Here is a 22,080-nt window from a genome sequence, read left to right on the forward strand (position 1 = left end):
GCATACATTGTGAAAAAATATTGCCCATTGAGTTGATTAACACATCTATTACTTCACATATTTACATTGTGTATGTGTGTGTGAGAGAGAACATTTAAGTTCTACTTTGTAATATGCAATGTGGAAATGACAGTCTCTTCAATAAATGATGATGGAAAAACTGGATAGCTACATGCAAAAGAGTAAAACTGGACCCCTATTTTACACCATACATGAAAATCAGCAAAAAACGGATTGAAGATATAAATGTAAGACATAAAACCATAAAACTTCTAGAAGAAAACATAGGGGTTGAGCTCCTTGACATTGGTCTTGGCAATAATTGTTTTTTTTTTTTTTTTCACACCAAAAGCAAAAATAAACAAGTGGGTCTCTATCAAACTCTTTGCACAACAATGGAAACTATCAACAAAATAAAAGACACCATTAAATAGGAAAAAACACTCGCAAGCCACATATCAGAAAAGGGATTAATATCTAAGATATGCAAGAAATGCATACAACTCAATAGCCAAAACAAATAACCCAATTAAAAAAAAAATGGGCAGAGAACCTATATAGAAATTTTCCTAAAGAAGACAAGCAATAGCAAAGAAGTATATGAAAAGTTTCAAGGTCTTGAAAAGCAAAGAATAACTGCTCCAGACTGTAAAAGGCAAGGTAGAAACACCTTTAGTCCTTTCTTAACTGGCTGGACTTTAAGCCTACTCACTTTCTGTTTACTCTCTTCCTAATAAGCTCTGGTTTGTCAAATTTCTCTTAAAGGAAGTGTCTAGGATCAAAAACCTTACTCTAAGTGTTCTCTTAAAAGCGTAAAGTGATGGGCGCCTGGGTAGCTCAGTGGGTTAAACCTCTGCCTTTGGCTCAGGTCATGGTCTCGGGGTCCTGGGAGTGAGCCCTGCATCAAGCCCTGCCTCAAGCCCTGCTTTGGGCTCTCTGCTCAGCAGGGAGCCTGTTTTCCCTTCTCTTTCTGCCTTCTTATGATCTCTCTCTCTGTCAAATAAACAAATAAAATCTTAAAAAAAAAAGTGTAAGGTGAAATTGTTATCTCTTTTGCTTCAAATGCTTCACTCCTGTAAGTAGAGGCCACATTTTATAAAATGTCAGAAGAGTTATATGATATTGTTATTGCAGATTGAGGTGTTGTCCTTAACTAAGGTAGTGGGGTGACTGCCAAGCCATTGTTGTATCTTTAGCTGCCACACCATTCTTGTATCTATAGTTGAGTTGTTATCATCCTCAGTATAGAATCTTATATTCCTTTCCATTAAATTTTATTTTGCTGGATTTTAGACCATGGGTGTCATCTTTTGAGACCTTTTTAGATTCATCAAATATGTAAGCCATTGTGCCATCTCTAAATTTGTTGATTAAGACTTCTGTACCATCATCCAAGTTACGAATGAAAACATTGAACCAAATCGAGTTCCCGCTAGACTCCTATCAATTATTTAAGCAAAATACCTTTCCTTGTACAAATTATTACTCACCCAACTCACACAAAATATTCTTTTTTTCTTCTATTTTTTTTTTTAAGATTTTATTTATATACTTGACAGAGAAAGACACAGTGAGAGAGGGAACACAAGCAGGGGGAGTGGGAGAGGGAGAAACAGGTTCCTCGCGGAGCAGGGAGCCTGACGCAGGGCTCGACCCCAGGACCGGGGATCATAATCTGAGCCAAAGGCAGAGGCTTAACAACTGAGCCACCTAGGGGCTCCACACACAAAATATTCTATGTATTCAGTCGGTTGCGCTCCATTTTGCTTACTATGGTACAAGAAAGAAATTGTCAAATGAATTTTGAAGTTTACACCCTTATGAATCAGTGTCCTACATTTGTTGTTTGGCTGAGAGAGGGGGCTCTCATGGTGTCTAGTATCACACAAGTCAATTGAAATCTGTCGAAAGTCTGGCTTCATTTCTGCTCTGAGTTACTCAGGACTGATCGCTGAAACCTGCCAACATGTCTGTCACTCCAAATGGCATCCAGAGAAAGCAGAGACACTGACAAGCCAACAAGGTATTTTCTGTCATAACTTCTTTCCAGAAACCAAAGGAGTGAGATAAAGTGGACCCATAATTTATAATGTAGGCAACTCATGTGGTTCCTAGCCAAGAAAACTTAAGTTTTTATTAAGATAATTCTTTGGACACTTTCAATTAACATTCTATGTTTTTAGTCCAAAGAAAAGATGAGAGAAAGTCATACCCACAGTGTATCCTGCTCAGTGATTTCAGTTCCTATGCTAACTCTAGTCAATCTAAAAGTAGCCTCTATTACAAAAAGTTTATGAAGACACTCATCTTATTCAGGGACAGGAAAAAAAAAAAAAAAAAAAACCACACACAACAGAGTGTTTCCAGTACCTTACAAAAGGAATGGGAAAAGGCAGGTATATTAATTTCTTTCAAATGATTTAAAATACCTTCCCTCCATGAAGACATATATGCTCTAACCCACATCATCTAATTTTGACTGCTGACCAGTGTATTCTTGTGTTTAGAAGCAGTATATTGCTATAGCAGCCCCTCTATAGCTCATAGTACAAGCACTGGGGACATTTAGAGCTATTTAGGTCTATGGCTTGATCTTGAAGCATGACTCTCTAAGCTCAAATTAAAAAGAAAAATAAACTGATGGAAGAAAGCACAATAAACAAGATGTGTAGACTCAACTCTATTAAAGTCTTTACTTTAAAAATATTGTATACTATAATCAAAGAAAAATAAACAGAAAAGTATTGATGTCAAATACTATAAAGTGTTAATATTTTGAATATATAGTGATACACAAGTGGATTACAAATGTTAAGATTCTAATAAGTCATTTGAAAAAAAAACCAATGAAGTTGAAATTCACAAAATCAGAATATAAATAATTATATTTTAAAGTGTGTAAAAAATAAAATCTCATAGGTATAATTTTTGCTTTTCTTATTAGCAATTACTAAAGGAGAACATTCTTTGCTAGTGGGAATATGAACTGGTACACTCTTTCTAAAGGACAAATCTGAGAACATATACCACATGCTAAAAGTGGTTATACTTTTGACTTCAAATTCTGTTTCTGGTACCTATTTTAGGAAAATAATATTTGAAATAATAAGACAAAATGATAAGAAAAAATAATACAAAGATCTTAGAAATAGTATCATTTATAACCAGAAAAATTGATGAACAATCAAAGTATTCAACAGTAGTTGAATTATGGAAAATTAGACTAAATGTTATGAAAACCTTTAATTTACAATGTTAATATAAAAACCAGGATATTAATCTTATATACAGAATAGTCTTGTTTATGAAGTACTGTACATAGGAAGAAAAAAATCACATCTCCTATAACAGGATTGTGTATTTTTAATTTCCTTTTAAAAACTTCTGTACATCCTAAACTTTGTTCTGTGAGTCTTAATTGTTATGTGACCAGAAGAAAATGATTCAAAATATCAATTAAAATTTTTAAAATGTGTTTATCTTACCTACTGCCAGAATATATTTTAGGTTCAGAGTTTAGTTGAGTTTTTCTGATTGACAGTATCTTTTCTCATGTATTTCAAGGTGGTGATTGGGCAGGGGGATATGGAATACCACCAACTAGTCTCAGCTTGCGTCTTCAGAGCAGTTGCAGGTTTTCTTCCTGGATTTGTTCTGGGATATCCTATGAGTTCTTTTGGGGGGGCATCAGGAACTCTCTGGGCATTGTAATCCTACTGGTCATCTCCATCGAACCAATTGCAATTGCAATCATTCTTTATCTGTGCTGCTATAGCATTTATGTTTCTCTGTTACCAATAAAGACAGTGCATTATAGTATATGACTATGCTGAGTGCCTCTGCTAACCTCTGAATTCCTGGAAGACAAAGAGGCACACTTTTTTGTTTGTTTGTTTTCACAGGGTTGTCACCACTTAGCAGAGTAACTGACCTATCGTAGGCCCTTGAAAGAGGCTTCAGTGCATAAATGAATGAATGAATCAATAGCACCAACTTTACCACGTACCATATCAGTTGCATCTCCAGGTAGGGTAACTGACCTCTTCAAACCATCATTTACTTTTCCCTAAAATTAATGCAGATTTACAGAGCCTACCAGAAAGGACTCATAAGAAAGAAGCAAAATCACATAAGTGAAGACTCTTTGTAAACTGTAAATTATTATAAAAATATGCCAATATTTTTACTGGATAAGTTCTTTTACTAAGTGTCTCTAAAGTATTGTAGAAGAGATATAGAGCTTAATTCACTGACCATGAGAAAATATATGTGAAAGCATTTTAAACACAAAAATAATTTCTTACTAATATTAGTGATAGTAATAATAATAAAATGATAATACTTAATATCAGCAGTAGTATGTTTCACCCTATAAAAGAATCTCCCAGCTTCAGAAGGAATCCGAGGTATAGATGAGTCCCCAGGGAATAATGTACCATTTATTTAAATAGGAAAAACTCTCAAAAAATGCTGAATGCACTCATTTATTGCTGTTTCTCTAGCATTAATGGTGACGTAAGGTCCTTATAAATTTCTCTGTCTCCCCAAGTACCCAACTCACTATTAGCAGACTTCTCTTCCCTCTCTCTCTCCTCCCTCCTTTTCTCATTTCTGATGGCTAACCATATGCCATGGCAATGTTTTATGAAAACCTAAAGTGAATGGACAAGGTATTATGCACATTTAATGTGTTACTTACTATGTTTAACTGAGTATCAGTTAACAGTGAACCTGCTAGCAATGCACTTGGCTAAGATATGGCTGCTTTTTAATTGGGAATGAAGAACTCATGCTTCATTGGTAATTATAAGACAATGATATATGCAACCTGTCATTTGCCTTTAATAAAATTGTATTTAATAATTGCATACTAATTTAGCAGTTGTATAAACTTTTTTTTGTTACTCTGTGGTTAAATTCTATTATCCTTAAAGCTGCAATGATAAAATTTGGGCTGAATATTTTTGGCAATACCTTAGAATATGAAAAAAATTTTTTGCTAAGCATATTGTAAACAAAATGACTTGACACAGTTTTAGCCACTTCCAAAGCAAGCAATTATATACAAGTAAGTATATGAACTTTCTGTAGTATAGTCTCAGCAAAAGCTCTACTTGCAATACTTCTGTAGTGTTTAAGTCAACTTTCGTTAAGCAGTAGGTGCAATGTAACTGCATTTGTTTTAAAGTATTTTATAATTCAAACTTATTCATGAATCAGCTCAAGTTATCCAAATACATATCCAATACAAAAAAAGCGATGCATTCTAATAGAAAAATGGGTAACACACAAAGATCCATTAAACATGACTAGATATTCAGGAAATGCAAGTAAAAATGAAACACATTTTTGCCTTTCACATTTGAAAAGATATGGTAAGCATAAAAATTCAGGGCGCCTGGGTGGCTCAGTTGGTTAAGAAACTGCTTTCAGCTCAGGTCATGGTCCCAGAGCCCTGGGATTGAGTCCCACATTGGGCTCCCAGCTCCATGGGGATCTGCTTCTCCCTCTGACCTCCCCTCTCATGCTCTCTCTCACTCTGTCTCTCTCTCTCTCTAAATAAAAACAAATTAAAAATATTTTTAAAAAAAAGAATAATAAGTTAAATAAGTCAAGCAGAGAGAGTCAATTATCATATGGTTTCACTTATTTGTGGAGCATAACAAATAGCATGGAGGACATGGGGACTTAGAGTGGAGAAGGGAGTTGGGGGAAATTGGAAGGGGAGGTGAACCATGAGAGACTATGGACTCTGAAAAACAATCTGAGGGTTTTGAAGGGACGGGGGGTGGGAGGTTGGGGTACCAGGTGGTGGGTATTATAGAGGGCACGGATTGCATGGAGCACGGGGTGTGGTGCAAAAATAATGAATACTGTTATGCTGGAAATAAAAAAAAAAAAAAAGAATAATAAATTCAGTAGCCTGACAAAGTTGCACACACCAGGATTATTTGTGTTACTAAATAAAGGTAACTGCTTATCAGTAACAGAGTGGTAAAATAAATTATAGTATGTTATACAATGGGACACTTTATGGCCATTAAAGAAGGTGAGGTTACTCATGTTTTTGTTTTGTTGTAAATTCTCTAGACTATCCTTAGTTTCAGTGACTTTCTAGGACTCACTGGCCTCAAAACAGCTCTTCTACTCATACTTACAGTTGATTATCACAAGAGCATTCAGATTAAAATCAGCAGAGGGAAATCAGCAGATCTACTGCATAGAGTAGATCTGAAGAAACCAGGCACAAATTGCCAGTTGTTCTTTCCCAGAGGAGTCACCTGGACGGGGCTTCATCTCCTAGCAATAGTGTGACAACATTGTGAAGTGTTGCCAACCCAGAGAAGCTCACCCAAACCTTGATACCCATGGCTTTTCCTGCAGGTAAGTCACATGGAGCACCATTAGGATTACCTTAGCTACTTAGTCTCCAGCTTCCTAGAGGTCAAACTGATACCACCCAATTCTTAGGCATGCAAACATATTCACCATAAGTCATGGCATTAACCTAAACTCTCTAGTATGGCCCATGCATGGTTTCAGGTATACAACGATATATTTGTCAGGCAGGAAATTCCAAGGCTCAGAGGTTATATCCTAGGAGTCAATCAAGGGCCAGTTCTAAAGACTTAAAATGGGACAACCCCTGTTTGCTAAGTTAATTCTTTATTGCACAGCCTTAGTTTCTTTTTTGGTCTGCTAAAATATACCAAAGGTTACAGCACACTCTCATAAATACCAGTGATTGACCATGGCAGAAATCGGCAATAATTGTCATGAAGGGAACTGTGTATGCTCTTGGTGGGGGGGTGGGTGTTGAAATAAGGTGGGTCCACATTCTTGTAAATATTATCTCTGCATCATTGGATGTAGAGGTATTTGGTTTGTAAAAGTTTCCTGGCCCATCCCTGACTTGGATGTGTCTCAAAACTCTATTTTGATGGCAATCTACAGTATGAGATATATTTTGCTCTGTGGTGTTACATGTGGTGTTACAAGCAAATTTTGGGAAAAAGACTCACCTTTACTACATGCATGCACTCTGATATTTCACATTCTACTTTATCTTACATTATTTATAAAATGCTAGATAAATTTTACCAAAATTGATTTCATGACTCCGTAATAAGTCATAGCCTTCAGTTTGAAAAATATGCTCACCTACTTCTAAATTGTGGGCATTCACTTTTGACATAGAAAGATTTCATGAGGGGGTGCCTGGGTGGCTCAGTGCCTGGGTGGCTATAATTCCCCAATACTGTAAGAGTCTTAATTCCTTTATGTGTCAGGCATTGGTGTTAAAAAATGCAGTCCACTCTTGTGGAACTCAAAGAATATTATTTCAAATTATAGTATCATTATATTTGGGATCATTTAGTGTGGAGTACATTGTATTCTGAAAAAAGACTGAAATTCATATATGGTCTAAATTGTCTAATTTTCTATTAGTTTAACTGAAACAAGTCATTTTGTATCCAGAACAGCGCTTGAGCACAAGCAGAGGAGCACATCTCATGTCAGAGCAAATGAGTATCTCTGCAACCGGCAGATGGCCTGCCCATCTCCTCCCATCAGACACCGGCCTAGGCGATACATACGAAACTGACTGATTAAACAATTATCAGGTCTTCCTGGAGAAATAATTTCTGATCATACTATGATCAAATTCACATTCCTGGAAAACTTTTCCACTTTTTCCTGGTCCATTGTCAGAGATGTCTGGATGGGTAAGGACATGCTAAAGGTACTTTAAACTTTGATTTGTACAGCTACTTTCTACTAAGATTATTCTCTTCTAAGAACACAGTGCAGTGGAGACAGAAAAACAAGCAAACAAAAAAATACCCCATATCCCTGTGTAAAATTTCCCATTTTGTCATTTCTCCTCCCATTAACCTTCCGTGTCTGAAAAAGTATCTGTGATTGTTAGATCTGGGTCCATGCTCATTTGTGTGGCTTCAAAGACCAATATACACTCAAAAAATATTTGAATTTCTCTTCATCTTGTGAGGATCTTCTTTTGTTGTGTAATTAAGGCGGCCTATAGCCAAACAAACATCTAACTGAATCTCACGGGAATTAATAAGCATGATTTTCCAATGACTTGGGATTAGTGGTAGTTTCTAAAGAATTGGTCTTAAGCTTAATAATGAAAATGTTGGAGTGTAACTGGATTACAATTTTAAATGACCCAAGAGAATTAAGAAAGACCACATAACCCTAAGCGATATGCCACTTAAGGGTTATGATACCTACCATGTAAAATATAAAAATTGCATCATAATTTTCATGATAAAATGAATTTTAGTGAGTTGGTAACATTAATGCAGAATTTTTTACTTCATCTTTGCACTTAAGATAATACAGCAGAATCTAATGGGGCATATCTCAAAGATTTGTTAGACTATAATGCAAGGATTTCAAATAATATTGTGAGGACAGGTTGTATAATTTTACCTGAAGCTCACTTCAAAACATCACTTCTCCATTGTTTTTTCAGCTATAAAATGTAAAAAAAGTATACAACAAATCTAGTATATGTGTATGTATTCTATAATTAATTCTGAATATTTAATGATCTACTCATAAGTCTGCTATTTATGGAGGAAATTGTAATAAACACTTGTTTTAAAAACTATAGATTAGCTCTGCCAAAGAAGAGTATTTTTAAAAGTATAATCAAAGCTCTAAAAATGATAATAAAGTTATGAGCCATATGCCTGGAACAAATGGATTTTTTCTCACCTTTGACTTCAAACAAAAAAATAAAAAGAGAGAGAAAGGAGGTTTCAGTCACACAGTATTTAATCCAATTTGCTTTGGGTTTAATCTCCAAAACAAGGCTGGTCTGCTAATTCCCAATTATAATGGCACATGTAATCAGAGTCCTCATTAACAAAGACTGACTATATTGTCTATTAGGAATGAAAATTTGAAATGCAAATTCAGCAAATCAAAACGTTAAATGAGCTCCTACCCAGGATGCTTAGAGCTCCCGCCAGGGCAGACTACGCTGGCCGACACCTGCCCTGGATTTTCCCTCCAGCTGAATGTTTCCTTCGGTTCCAGTCTTTGCCTCCTAATTGACCTGCTTATGATCTCTGCTACAATTAACATATGCTTATTAGTAATGGCTGGTTAAAGATTTCAACTGCTGCAGTTTACAAAGTCTAATAGAGATGGCACACCACGGGAAAGATGATACCACTATTCTCCACATCAGCAAAGTCACCACAGTTACAGTGCCTGTGGTAGATTTTTCACTGTCTGATGGACAGGAATTGTTACTAATTGATACTGGAAATCAATGCATACTGAATCTGGGCCTCATCTACACTGATAAAGATACAAGTAGAGGCACCTGGGTGGCTCAGTGGGTTAAAGCCTCTGCCTTCGGCTCAGGTCATGATCTCAGGGTCCTGGAATCGAGCCTCTGCACTGTGCTTTCTGCTCAGCGGGGAGCCTGCTTCCCCCTTTCTCTTTGCCTGACTCTCTGCCTACTTGTGATCTCTCTCTCTGTCAAATAAATAAAATCTTAAAAAAAAAAAATACAGGTACTTGGTGAGTCCTTTTCCCCTTGGAGCAAGTAATTTCTAATTTGGTTTCAGGAAGAAGAAAAAGTAAAAGAACTTCTCGAACCGGATGACTGGATGGAATTATACATAAACTATTAAGACTTAAGAAAGAATTTTGTCAAGTGCAAAATTTCCCATTCCATTGTACGGCGTTGCTCTGCAGAGCAAAAGTTATGATTTCAAATTCCAAATAAACCCAAGGCCATTAGCCTTTCATCCAGTTAGAAAAGTTCTCTCACTTTCTCTTTTTCCTGAAACCAAACTGGAAATTACGTAAACAATGGATCTTGGAACACTACATCAAAAACTAATGAGGTACTAAATGGTGACTAGCATAACACACACACACACAAAGAGTAAAAAGAAAGTCTTAATAGAAGACTTTTAGAAGATTTTGTTTAGAGTTTATATTCTTTTTTTTTCTTATTTTAAATTTTTTTATTTTTTATAAACATATATTTTTATCCCCAGGGGTACAGGTCTGTGAGTCACCAGGTTTACACACTTCACAGCACTCACCAAAGCACATACCCTCCCCAATGTCCATAATCCCACCCCCTTCTCCCAAACCCCCTCCCCCCAGCAACCCTCAGTTTGTTTTGTGAGATTAAGAGTCACTTATGGTGTCCATCAACAGATGAATGGATCAAGAAGATGTGGTATATATACACAATGGAATACTATGCAGCCATCAAAAGAAATGAAATCTTGCCATTTGCGACAACATGGATGGAACTAGAGCGTATCATGCTTAGCGAAATAAGTCAAGCAGAGAAAGACAACTATCATATGATCTCCCTGATATGAGGAAGTGGTGATGCAACATGGGGGCTTAAGTGGGTAGGAGAAGAATAAATAGAGTTTATATTCTGATCCCTAAGTGCCCCTTCTTAGTGTCTAACTAATACCACCAGATTTGAGAGCACCGGGATGTTAGAGGAAGTTCTTTTCTTGTTTCTAGTCATGTGATTTGATGGAAGAGATATTTCCTATCCTCTGAGATAGTTTCTTATTCAGAATTAATTTTTGACCAATCTCAAACAGTGATGAGGTAATAGTAATATGGCTCTGCAGCTACACCATGGTTACATGCCTTAGTGCTGGTTGATCGAATTCATTCTGGAATCACTGTCTCTCATGATCAGCACTGTCTCCCACAGGAGGCAAAAGACTTTGTCCTGAGTCTCAGGAGGCCTTGGACTGTTGGTCATTAACAATAGAACCTTTGACAACCTATTCTTTCTCTATTGCTAGGTAACAAAATACCACAAACCCAGCAGTTGAAAGCAACACGGGACTTAAGAGCTTACGGTTTCGGAAGAGGGTGAGTGGAAGTCTAGGGATGGTATAGCGGCTCTCTCTGCTGAAATCAAGATGGCAGCAAGGGTCACAGTGCTCCCCTGGGGTTGGGGCTCTCTTCCAAACTCACTGGTTATAGGCAGAATACATTCCCTTTTAGCTGTAAGATAGAGGTTCCTGTTTCCTTGAGAGTGTCAGTAGGGGTCTGGCCTACTCGCTACCCCTGGCCCATGCCCCCACCCTCTGCCCCACGTGATTAGAGGCTGCCCACATCCCTGGCCACATGGCTCCCTCCTTCTTCCAGCCCGCAATGGCTCACTGAATCCTTCTCCTTCAAGTCTATGACTTCCTTTTTTGCAAGAGAACTCTGGTTTTAAAGGGCTTACATGATTAGGTTGTACCCACCCAGATAATCTATCTAAAACTTAAGGCCGACTGAACCATATAATACAGTCATGAAAGCAAAATCCATCATATTCACCATTCTGGAGATTATGCAGGTTTTGTACATGAGTGAGGTGAAAAATCTTGTTAGTCTGGGACACCTGGGTGGCTCAGTTGGTTAAGCCGCTGCCTTCGGCTCAGGTCATGATCCCAGCATCCTGGGATGGAGTCCCAGCTCCCAGCTCCTTGCTCGGCAGGGAGTTTGCTTCTCCCTCTGCCTCTGCCTACCACTCTGTCTGTCTGTGCTCACTCTCGCTCCTCTCTCTCTCTGACAAATAAATAAGTAAAATCTTAAAAAAAAAAAAAAAAAACCTTGGTAGTCTGCCTATCACTGCAAATCACTTAGCTTCTTTTGTCCTTGTTTTCGTGATGCAAAATGAAAAGGTTGGGCTAGTCTTTTTCCCCCCATACCTTCATGTCCAGGACCAAATTATTAGAAACACACGAGTCACAGAAACAAACCACCAGTTAATTGTTGTACACTCAGCTGGACTATTTTATGAGGTCAGTCTGTGGTTATTTATTAAATTAAATGGTAATAAGACACCTTCCACTACTAGGATTTCTAGGTAAAATAGAAAAGAATGATACGTGCTCTCTAATTTTAATAAAATCACAGTGGCTCTAGAGACAAAAACTTATACACAAAGAGCAATTATGAGACAAATAACATATTTGTTCAGAGATGAAAGCTCAGTATTGGGTAGTGGTAAAGAAAATGTTGCTTGAAGCAATGGCCACAGTCACCAAACTGTGGAAAGAACCAAGATGCCCTTCAACAGACGAATAGATAAAGAAGATATGGTCCATATATACAATGGAGTATTATGTCTCCATCAGAAAGGAGAGATACCTAACTTTTGTGTCAACATGGAGAGGAATGGAAGAGATTATGCTGAGTGAAATAAGTCAAGCAGAGAGAGTCAATTATCATATGGTTTCACTTACTTGTGAAGCATAAGGAATAACATGGAGGACATTGGGAGATGGGAGAAGTGAGTTGGGGGAAATCGAAGTGGGAGACAAACCATGAGAGACCGTGGATTCCAAGAAACAAACTGAGAGTTTTGGAGGGGAGGGAAGTGTTGCGTGAGCCTGGTGTTGGGTATTATGAAGGGCATGTATTGCATGGAGCACTAGGTGAGGTGCATAAACAATGAATTTTGGAACACACACACACAAATAAAATTAGATTAAATTTAAAAAAAAGAAATAGCAAGTATTGATGAGGATGTAATGAAAATACGGAAAACTTGCCATCATTGTACATTGCTGGTGGGAGTATCAAATAGTACAGTCACTTTAGAAAACCACAAGTTCCTCAAAAAGTTAAACTCGGCTTTATAATGTTATTGAGTAATGCCACTCCTAAGATATGTATCCAAGAGAATTAGAAATATGTATCTATCCCAAAACTTGTACATAGCAGCATTATTCCTAATAACCAATAAATGGAAAGAACTCATTAAAAAAGAAAGAAAGAAACAAAGAAACAAAGAAAATGTTGCTTGAAACTTTTTTGTTCATCTTGTTCTGTCCAAACAATAGAGCTCTTAACAAGGCAACACCCATGGATTTTTTTTTTTTTTAAGGATTTTATTTATTTATTTGACAGAAAGAGATAGTGAGAGAGGGAAACAAGCACAGGTTGCTGGAGAGGGAGAAGCTGACTCCCTATCGAGCAGGGAGTCTGTTGTGGGGCTGGATCCCAGGACCAGGAGGCTGGGATCATGACCTGAGGCGATGGCAGATGCCCAATGACTGAGCTACCCAGATGTCCCGCCCATGGATTTTTGATGAAGTTCTTTCCCAGGGTTTTTCTGATAGGGTTCAAAATTTATTAAATTTCCCAACAAAGATCCATTTGTCCAAAAATCCTGTTAAGAACACTTCTCAACACTTGCTTAACCCTAAGGAAAGCACTCACCCTTTAATACAGTGGGTTTTCTAAAAAGCAAGTCTGACTTCCAGATGCCCTATAATCCAACTTTAAAACTTGAGAGACACATACCTTCTTTGGCATTTTTAAATTAAATTTTGCATAAGCTCTTTCTTTCTGCTTTGGAGCAGTATTCATTGCATCAGCAGTGCTCAACACTGTTGTCTCAGAGCAGGGTGAGAGGAAGGTGTGTGACTGGAGTCCAGATGCTTGCATATGTTTTATTTTGAAACACAAAGACAATCACAAGAAAACACAATTTTCTTTTTTCTAGGCCCTGGGATTAAGTCAAGAAAAAATGAGAGTACAAAAATGTTTGAGAAGTACTTTGCTTGGTGATGAATTACTTGAAACAATTTGTGTTAATTTAAGACTTGGGCATTGCAACTTTATGCTTTTGAGACTCATAATGTCTCAGAAAAAAAAGTGCCACATTTTGGGTATACAGAAGCAAGAGAGAGGAAGATACAGTCTTACTTTTGTTTTGGGAATATAGCTTTTTTCTAGTTGACATAATGAACAAAATCACTTTGGTCAAAAATGCAATTGCAAAGAACTACAGTGAAAACACCTTTGAAGTAAGTTTATATTCATGATAAAATTCTTAGGTACTGACTGTATATCCCTGATCACATATATTGGACTCTAAAAATATGTTAAGTACAGGTTAGCATTTGGGTTCCCTAACTTTAATCTCTGAGTGTTTAAGGTTAAGTATATTTACATTAACATTCCTTTTATAAACAGCCCACTGTGGTCTTTTGTTTCATTTGAAATTTAGTCTCCTGAGATTCAATTACAATGCATGGGAGATTAGTAGAGTTGGAGGATGATGCACTACAGTAATAAAATGATGCAATATGGTAATAAAAATTACTATTTTAAAGTAGTCAAAACAGTATGGCATTGGCCCCAAAATAGACAAGTCCAGAAACAAACCCATGATTATATGGTCAATTAATCTTAAACAAAAAAATGCAAGAATTGCAATGGAAAAAAGGCAGTCTCTTCAACAACAAATGGTGTTGGGAAAGCTGGATAGCTACATGCAAAAGAATGAAGCTGGACCACGTTTTTATACCAACTATAAAAACAAACTTAAAATGGATTAAAGACCTAAATGAGACCTGAAACCATAAAAATCCTAGAAGAGAGCACAGGTAGTAATTTCTCTACCATCAGCCATAGCAACATTTTTCTAGATGTGTCTCCTGGGGTAAGAGGAATAAAAGCAAAAATCAACTTGGGACAATATCAAAATAAAAAGCTTTTGCACAGGAAAAGAAGTGATCAACAAAACTAAAAGACAACCTACAGAATGGGAGAAGATAGTTGCAAATGACATATCTGATAAAGGGTTAATATCCAAAATATACAAGGAATTTCTCCAACTCAACACCCCAAACCCCCAAATAATTCAACGAAAACATGGACAGAAGACATGAACACGCATTTCTCCAAAGAAGACATACAGATGGCTAACACACACGTGAAAAGATGCTTAACATCACTCATCATCAGGGAAATGCAAATGAAAACCACAATGAGATATCACCTCACACCTCTCAGAAACTGTTGGTGAGAATGCAAACTGTTGCAGCCACTGTGGAAAGCAGTATAGAGGTTCCTCAAAATAATTAAAAATAGAACTACCTTAGGATCCAGTGATTGCACTACTAGATATTTACCCAAGGAATACAAAAGCACTAATCTGGGAGGATATATGTACCCCTCTGTTTATTGCAGTGGTATTTACAATAACCAAATTATGGAAGCAGCCCAAATGTCCATTGATGGATGTATGGATAAAGAAGATTTGTACATATACACACACACACACACACACACACACACACACACACACACACCCCACTGGAATCATATTCAACCTTAAAAAAAAGAATGAAATCTTGCCATTTGCAATGACATGGATGGAATAAGAGAGCATAACACTAAGTGAAATAAATCAGAGGAAGACAAATACCACAAGATTTTACTCAGATGTGGAATTTAAGAAACAAAACAAATGAACAAATAGAAAAAAGAGAGAGAGATAAACCAAGAAACAGACTCTTCACTACAGAGAGCAAACTAATGGTTACCAGAGAGGAGTTGGAGTGGGATGGATGAGATAGGTGATGGGATTAAGGAGTGCATTTGTCGTGATAAGTACCAAGTAGTGTATAGAATTGTTGAGTCAGTGTAATGTACATTGTAATGAATATAACACTGTATGTTAACTATATTGGAATTAAAATTAGGAAGTTAAAAAGGAAAGAAAAAATATTACTTTAAAATAACTATATTCTGGGGTGCCTGGGTGGCTCAGTGGGTTAAAACCTCTGCCTTCAGCTCAGGTCATGATCCCAGGGTCCTGGGATTGAGCCCCCCGCATGGGGCTCTCTGCTCAGTAGGGGGACTGCTTCCTCCTCTCTCTGTGCCTGCCTCTCTGCTTACTTGTGATCTCTGTCTGTCAAAATAAAAAAGAAAACAAAACTATATTCTGATTTCAGTGAAATTATTCTAGGGATCTCCACAATCAAATGTATTTATTGTCTTTTCTTTCTTTGATTGCTGTTAGTAAAGTGTTTGAAACCTAGTTATATAGACCTAGCCACACTTGTATAACACTGGCTTTGAACCTCCTCTATGAAAATAACCCATGAACTATTTAAGAGATTATAGGGATGTCTGTCCTATCATTTTTTAAAAGGTTTTATAACCAAGAGCCAGATGCTTAACTGGTTGAGCCACCCAAGCTCCCCTGTCTTTCTATTTTTTTTTTTTTTAAGAAAAAATCCAGACCCCTTGAATATCTCCATGATGGAGAATAGGGCTCTAGCTCTGAGCCATGAAATTCTGCCTATTCTTCTAAATTTTGGAGTCTCTGGAATCAGACTAGGAAAAAAATCCCTAATATAGACATACTTGCTTTTCTCTTATAAGAGATAATTATAGTATGCATCCTAATACATTGCTGTGGGAATCGAATGAGTTAGTACTGGTTAAACACCTAACATGGCGCTTGATGCACCTTCGGCAACTATTGTTACGATTGTACTCTTCATGTCTGAATTCAACTTGGTTGTAATTTTAGTTCAACTCAATAGTATAGTAATTTCACATTTTAAAAAATAGTTTAAGTAGTCAATATTATGTTTCATTCATCAGCTCCAAGGAACATTCCCATACCCTGGAAACTGAAGATTAAATGGGTAATGTAAGCAAAGGGACCAGAATTTGCCTGGAAAAGAATTCAAGAAGTGCTCAGCATTTTTATTCTTAGAATTGCCCAGTGATACCACCCACTCCCAGTTAATCATATCACCAGTTGGAAGTATTTTTTCCAGCTTATTTTCTATACATCATTAGGTGTGCATTATATGTTTATTCCATCATTCCTTGAGTAGTCGATCACTATAAAATATAAATAAGCAATGATCACTTTCAGAGGCAAAATGAAAGCCCTAGTTATAGTTGGTAGGATTACACATATTTCCTTTGTCTCTATGCCCCTGTCTCTTACTATGTATCCATCATTGTCTCTTTTACTTTACTATCTCTAACGCTTATGACCAAACTTCACTCTCTTTCCCCTTCTTCCTCTTCCATTGCTAGGCTCTACTGCAAGCTGCTATCACCTCTCCCCTGACCTACAGTAAACCAGCCTCCATATTGACATTTCAATGCCCACTTTTCCCCTTCTTTAATTCATTCAAATAAAACCCAAAGAACATGTAATCCTTCCCTTAGCTTAAGATCTCCTATCCTGTTATTGAATTACAAAGTGGCAGAGAGAGAGAGAAAGAGAGAAGGAGGAGGAGGAGGAGGAAGAAGAAGAAGAAGAGGAAAAGGAAGAGGAAGAAGGAGAAGAAAGAAAAAGAAGAAGGGGGAAATGGAGGAGGGGGAGGCGGAAGAGGGAGGTAAGGGAGGAGGGGAGGCAGGGGAGGGAAAGGAGAATGGAGGGGGGAAGGAGAAGAGGAAGAAAAGAAAGAATTCAACTTCAATAAACATCCATACTCTTGCAGCCAAATACTTCCAGCATACCCTTAAATTATGTGTTATGTTGGAAAATAAACTTTATTTATTTAGGGGAAGGCATCATCATCTTTCCAGTTCCTACAGATGTTCAACATCTTAATTTGGTGCTGTTCCAAAGGTTTCCTGAAGATTTTTTTTTTTTCTTTTGGTGGGGGGGAGCCTCACATCTTCCACAAATCCAGCCACAGTTACTGGACTGTCCCGCAGGGCAAATTGTTGATGGGTCACCATCTCTCTCCGTTCTTTCCTTTTCTGTGATATCATAGGACATACACTTTCAGGTTAAGCTCAGGATTTGCTCTGATTCCATCCCATCCCCCATACCTATACCCCTCAGCCCAAGAGGGGTGAGTGGGGCACTGTTGTGAAGGCATTTCCCTACACCAAAGACATGTTTCATCCTAAGACTTGGGCTTGTTTTCTCTCCTTTAGTCTGTGGAGTGAGGACATCGCTGACATAAGGTCAGCACAGCCAGACCTTCCCATCGCTGCAAAGTTAAGCAGCAAACATTTCCTTTGCTTGAGGGTGTATGCAGCTCATGTTCGTGCCACTCAGAAATTCACCCACTTCACCTCAGCAAATAATACATACTCGAAACTCAAATCTGCACTTGATTATCACAATAGTGTTTATATTTTTGGTTCTAGAGGCTTTAACTAATTTAGACATAGTCTGATGATGATCTAACACAGAGGTTCTCAACCTTGGCTGTCCAGTGGAAATGCCTGGGGGCCTTCGGAAACTAGTGACGTCTGGGTCCCCCTTGCAAAGATTCTGATAGAGTGGGTCTGGGATGAGGTATTGTTCATGATCAGAATCAGGTGATTCTGACTACAGCCAAGGTTGAGATCCGCCGACGTAAAGAGAGTCTAAATATACAGATAATGAAATCAGGGGCAGCCAGACCCAGAGAGATTTTTCTGGGCTTTCCTCCAGTTCTGCTGACCCATGCCCCTGACTGCCTCCCCTTCAGCCACTCTGGATTTCTCAGTTCTTCTAAAGCCTTTTCCTCTTCTTGTTTCAATTCCTTTCCACCGTCAGTTCCTTCTACCTGAGTCAGCATACCCTCCCCTGCCTGCATCGATGCCTACCTCATTCTCATTCAGCCCTTAGATCTCACTCCAGTTGTAATTCTCATGTGAAGATCTTCCTCTATCTCCCTTACACCAGGTGTCCCCTCAGAGCAGCGTGTGCCTCCTATTCCCGCACATCCCACTAGACAGCACAAAACCAAGGGGCTCAGCACCTACACCTGGGCTCACGTATTGACAGCGTCACATCCTTGCTATTGGACTTGAACAAGTTACTCACCTTCCCTGAGCCTCAGTTTCCAAATCTTTAAATGGACATAACAGCTATACTCACGGCGTTAGGTTGGTAGGGGAGTGACAGGGACTCATACGCAGAGAATATTTACAACAGTGGTTAGCACACAATAAGCACTGGGAAGTCCTCCTGTTTCATTTTAAATTGCTCATTGCTTAATGTTTATTTCTCTCCCAAGAATGCAGGCTTCATGAAGACAGGCCCACCTGTGTCCGCTTCTTCTTTTCTTTATTCTTAATGTTATTCATACATTCGAACTATACTGAATATATGTTGAATAAATGAATGAATTAAATATATAATGCGAATAACTATAGACATGTTGCCCATAGTCTTTCTTATATTACCTTGTAAATATTCTCTCATCATTCAGTGTTGCCCAAAGATATGACTTTTAAAGCCTGAATAACTGCAAATGAATAATTTCCCAGTGTGGGGGTTGTTTCCAAGTTTTAATAGAGCTTCCAGAATACAATGATGTGATTTTTCTTCCAACACTTCTTTCCCTTGAAGAGCCAAAATTTAGAATGAAATAAATGACCAAAGGTTTAATTGTAGAATTGGGCAGCCTACATAATTCAAAAACTGGGTAATTGGGCCTCGACTCAATAGGAATTGATGGTACCTTGTTAGTGTGTAAGAAATATTAAATAATAATAACATGAGTATAAAGTTTTGTATTTTTTATGTATTTCATGAAACTAATAAACCATTGAACATCTACCTGAGGGCTACTGCCACTTACCTCTTAATTTAAATTGATTTTATGTTTAATTTATGATTGCTCAAAAAATATTATGAAATGTAAAGAAGAAATGCAACCTCATAAATCAATGTGGTCTGGATTGCCAGTTTAATTTCCATATTGATTTAATGCCCAGACTGGTGGTATCTACAGGAAGGTATAAAACATAAAGGGCATCACTGGGTAAAGGGTCAGGTCAATTATATAAGAGATAGAATTCTCTCATTAATCTCTACATAGGACAAATAAGCACATTGACAAACTAAATTTTTGATTTGGGTTTATATCTCGTTCTTACAGCCATTTATATTAATAGAATCTTCCACCTTTATCACATCTGCTGGCTTAGAGAGCAAGTAGTAAATTTGGCCCATGTATAAATATAACACCTGTGAATTTCAAGCATTTCCGTGTAACTATAAATAAGCTTTCTGACCGTAGACCCTTTTGTGGTCACTAGATTTGGGGCTTCTCATTGAGCAAGAAACTTCATATACAAATATATTTAAATGTATTGAAAGGACACATTTTTATTGGTAGCATGAATTTGTTTCTAATATATGTAATCTTACTGTGTTCAGTGTATCCTTGCAAGCCAAATTTTAAATTGCTTTTGGAAAAAAAATTCGCTTTTTGAAAAGGAGTAATGTAAATGAACTAACATGTAGCACAAATTCTGGAATCAAAATGGTTGGATTTCTCAACAGCCTGGTGATACTGGTCAAGTTATGAGATGAAATAATGCACATAAAGTGCTTCTCCTGCTACTGGCACAGAGTATATATTCAATAAATGTTACCTCTACTCACATAATGACAGCAATGATAATGATAATAATAACAACAAAATACATTGTGACATAGTTTCAAACCATTATAAACAGTAGCATTTATTTTTTATTTTTCACTTTTTTTCCTTTTAAGTTTTGAATGCTTATTATGTACTATACATGTTTTTAAGAAATTTCCATACATTGCGAATTTGTTACAAAAATCCATTACAGTAGGTGTTAAGGTAGTTTTCATTTTATAGATGAAGAGAGGGAATCATGAGGAGGAAGTGGCCAGACCAAGGTCCCATAATTTATAATACAGAAGCCCTCTTCATTTGTCTTTACTTAGCCCTCTCAGTGGGTTAATCCACATTAACCTTCCACTGTTAAATATCCTGACTGGTCGCCTCTACAAGCTGAATGCTCAATCTGGCAAGATACTCTCTCTCTGCTTGCACCCTGCTGCACTGACTAGCTGTGGAACAAGCTTTCCAACCATCAGAAGGTTTGTTCCCAAATCTATTAATGTGGTGTACTTGTCAAGTTAACACATAAATTATCCCATTACTTAAATACTACACAAATCAATAAAATTGTGTGAACAAAGGTAGAGAAAAAATTGTGTGTGAACAAAGGTAGAGAATTGTTTCTAGGAAAACCAAATTGAATTCTTTTTCTTTTTCAAGTAGGCTCCACACCCACCGTGGGGCCCAAGTTGGGGCTTGAACTCATGGCCCTGAGATTAAGACCTGAGCTGAGATCAAGAGTTGGATGCTGGACCAACTGGGCCACTAAGATGCCCCCAAACTGAATTCTCTATGAACAAATATTCAGATTACATGTGGATAAGAAAATGTTTGGGAAAAACATCAGAAAACTCCAGTAGGAGTCTATATTCAGATCACCTCTGAATTCCCAGCTGCTTTAAAGAACCCAACAAGGAAGTCTTGTGCGGGGTAGTGTAGGCAAGACTAGAGAAGTTCTCATCGGCAGACCCATTAAAACACATTAAAATGGGTCTCATTGGCAGACCCATTTGGGCTCTATGCCCAAAAAGGATGAATTAAACCACATACAGTACTTTATATGCGATTTTATTATTTCCTACTTTAACCTTTTCTAACTCATAAGCCAACCACAAGTCCTAAATGTGTCAGGTGCAAGTTCTACTGCACATCACAAGACTATAGAAAACTAGAAATAATTATGAGAAGAGAAATGCTAAATTGTAATAAACAGCCAGAGAGTCTTTTATATATGAATATATATGTACATATATATATATAAATTTTTAAAACTACTAAGTCAACAATAATAAAGACAATATATAAGAATTAAAATACGGTGGGATAAAACACTTAAATTAAGTATAAAAAGAATTAAGGTGAAGAAGAGACAAGAAATGACAAATGCTAAAGAAGATGTGGAGAAAAAGCACCCTTGCACACTGTTGGTGGGAGTGTAAATTGATGCAGCCACAGTAGAAAATTATAAGGAGTTTCCTCAAAAAATTAAAAAAAAATAGGACTATCCTATGATCCAGCAAACCCACTTCTGAGTATTTATCAAAAAAAAAAAAAAATGACATCACTATCTTGAAGAGATATTATACTCTTATGTCCATTGCAGTAGTATTCACAATAGCTAAGGTATGGAAACAACCCATTGATGATGAATGGATCAAGAAAATACACACACACACACACATACAGAATATTATTTAGCTAAAAGAGAAGAAAATCTTGTCATTGTGACCACATGGATGAACCTGGATGGCTAAGTGAAATATGACAGACAGAGAAAGACAAATACTGTATATAGTATCATATACATGTGGAATCTAAAAAAGAAAACATCAAACCTATAGAAAGAGAGCAGACAAATGGTTGACAGGGGATGGGGGAGGTGGGAGGAGGGACCCCGGAGTGCACAAGCTTT

At 37.3% G+C, this 22,080-nt stretch overlaps 1 long non-coding RNA gene across 1 annotated transcript; it reads right to left on the minus strand.

The window, feature by feature from the left end:
• Window positions 1–5,012: 5,012 nt before the first annotated feature.
• On the minus strand, window positions 5,013–15,067 carry LOC116574573. Its single transcript, XR_004279374.1, has 3 exons — window positions 14,965–15,067; window positions 8,054–8,059; window positions 5,013–5,023 (listed from the first exon to the last, which is right to left on the minus strand). It is a non-coding gene; the product is annotated as an uncharacterized LOC116574573 (long non-coding RNA).
• Window positions 15,068–22,080: the final 7,013 nt, after the last annotated feature.

This window comes from Mustela erminea, chromosome 15 (assembly GCF_009829155.1).
Source record: "Mustela erminea isolate mMusErm1 chromosome 15, mMusErm1.Pri, whole genome shotgun sequence".
Lineage (NCBI taxonomy): Eukaryota > Metazoa > Chordata > Mammalia > Carnivora > Mustelidae > Mustela > Mustela erminea.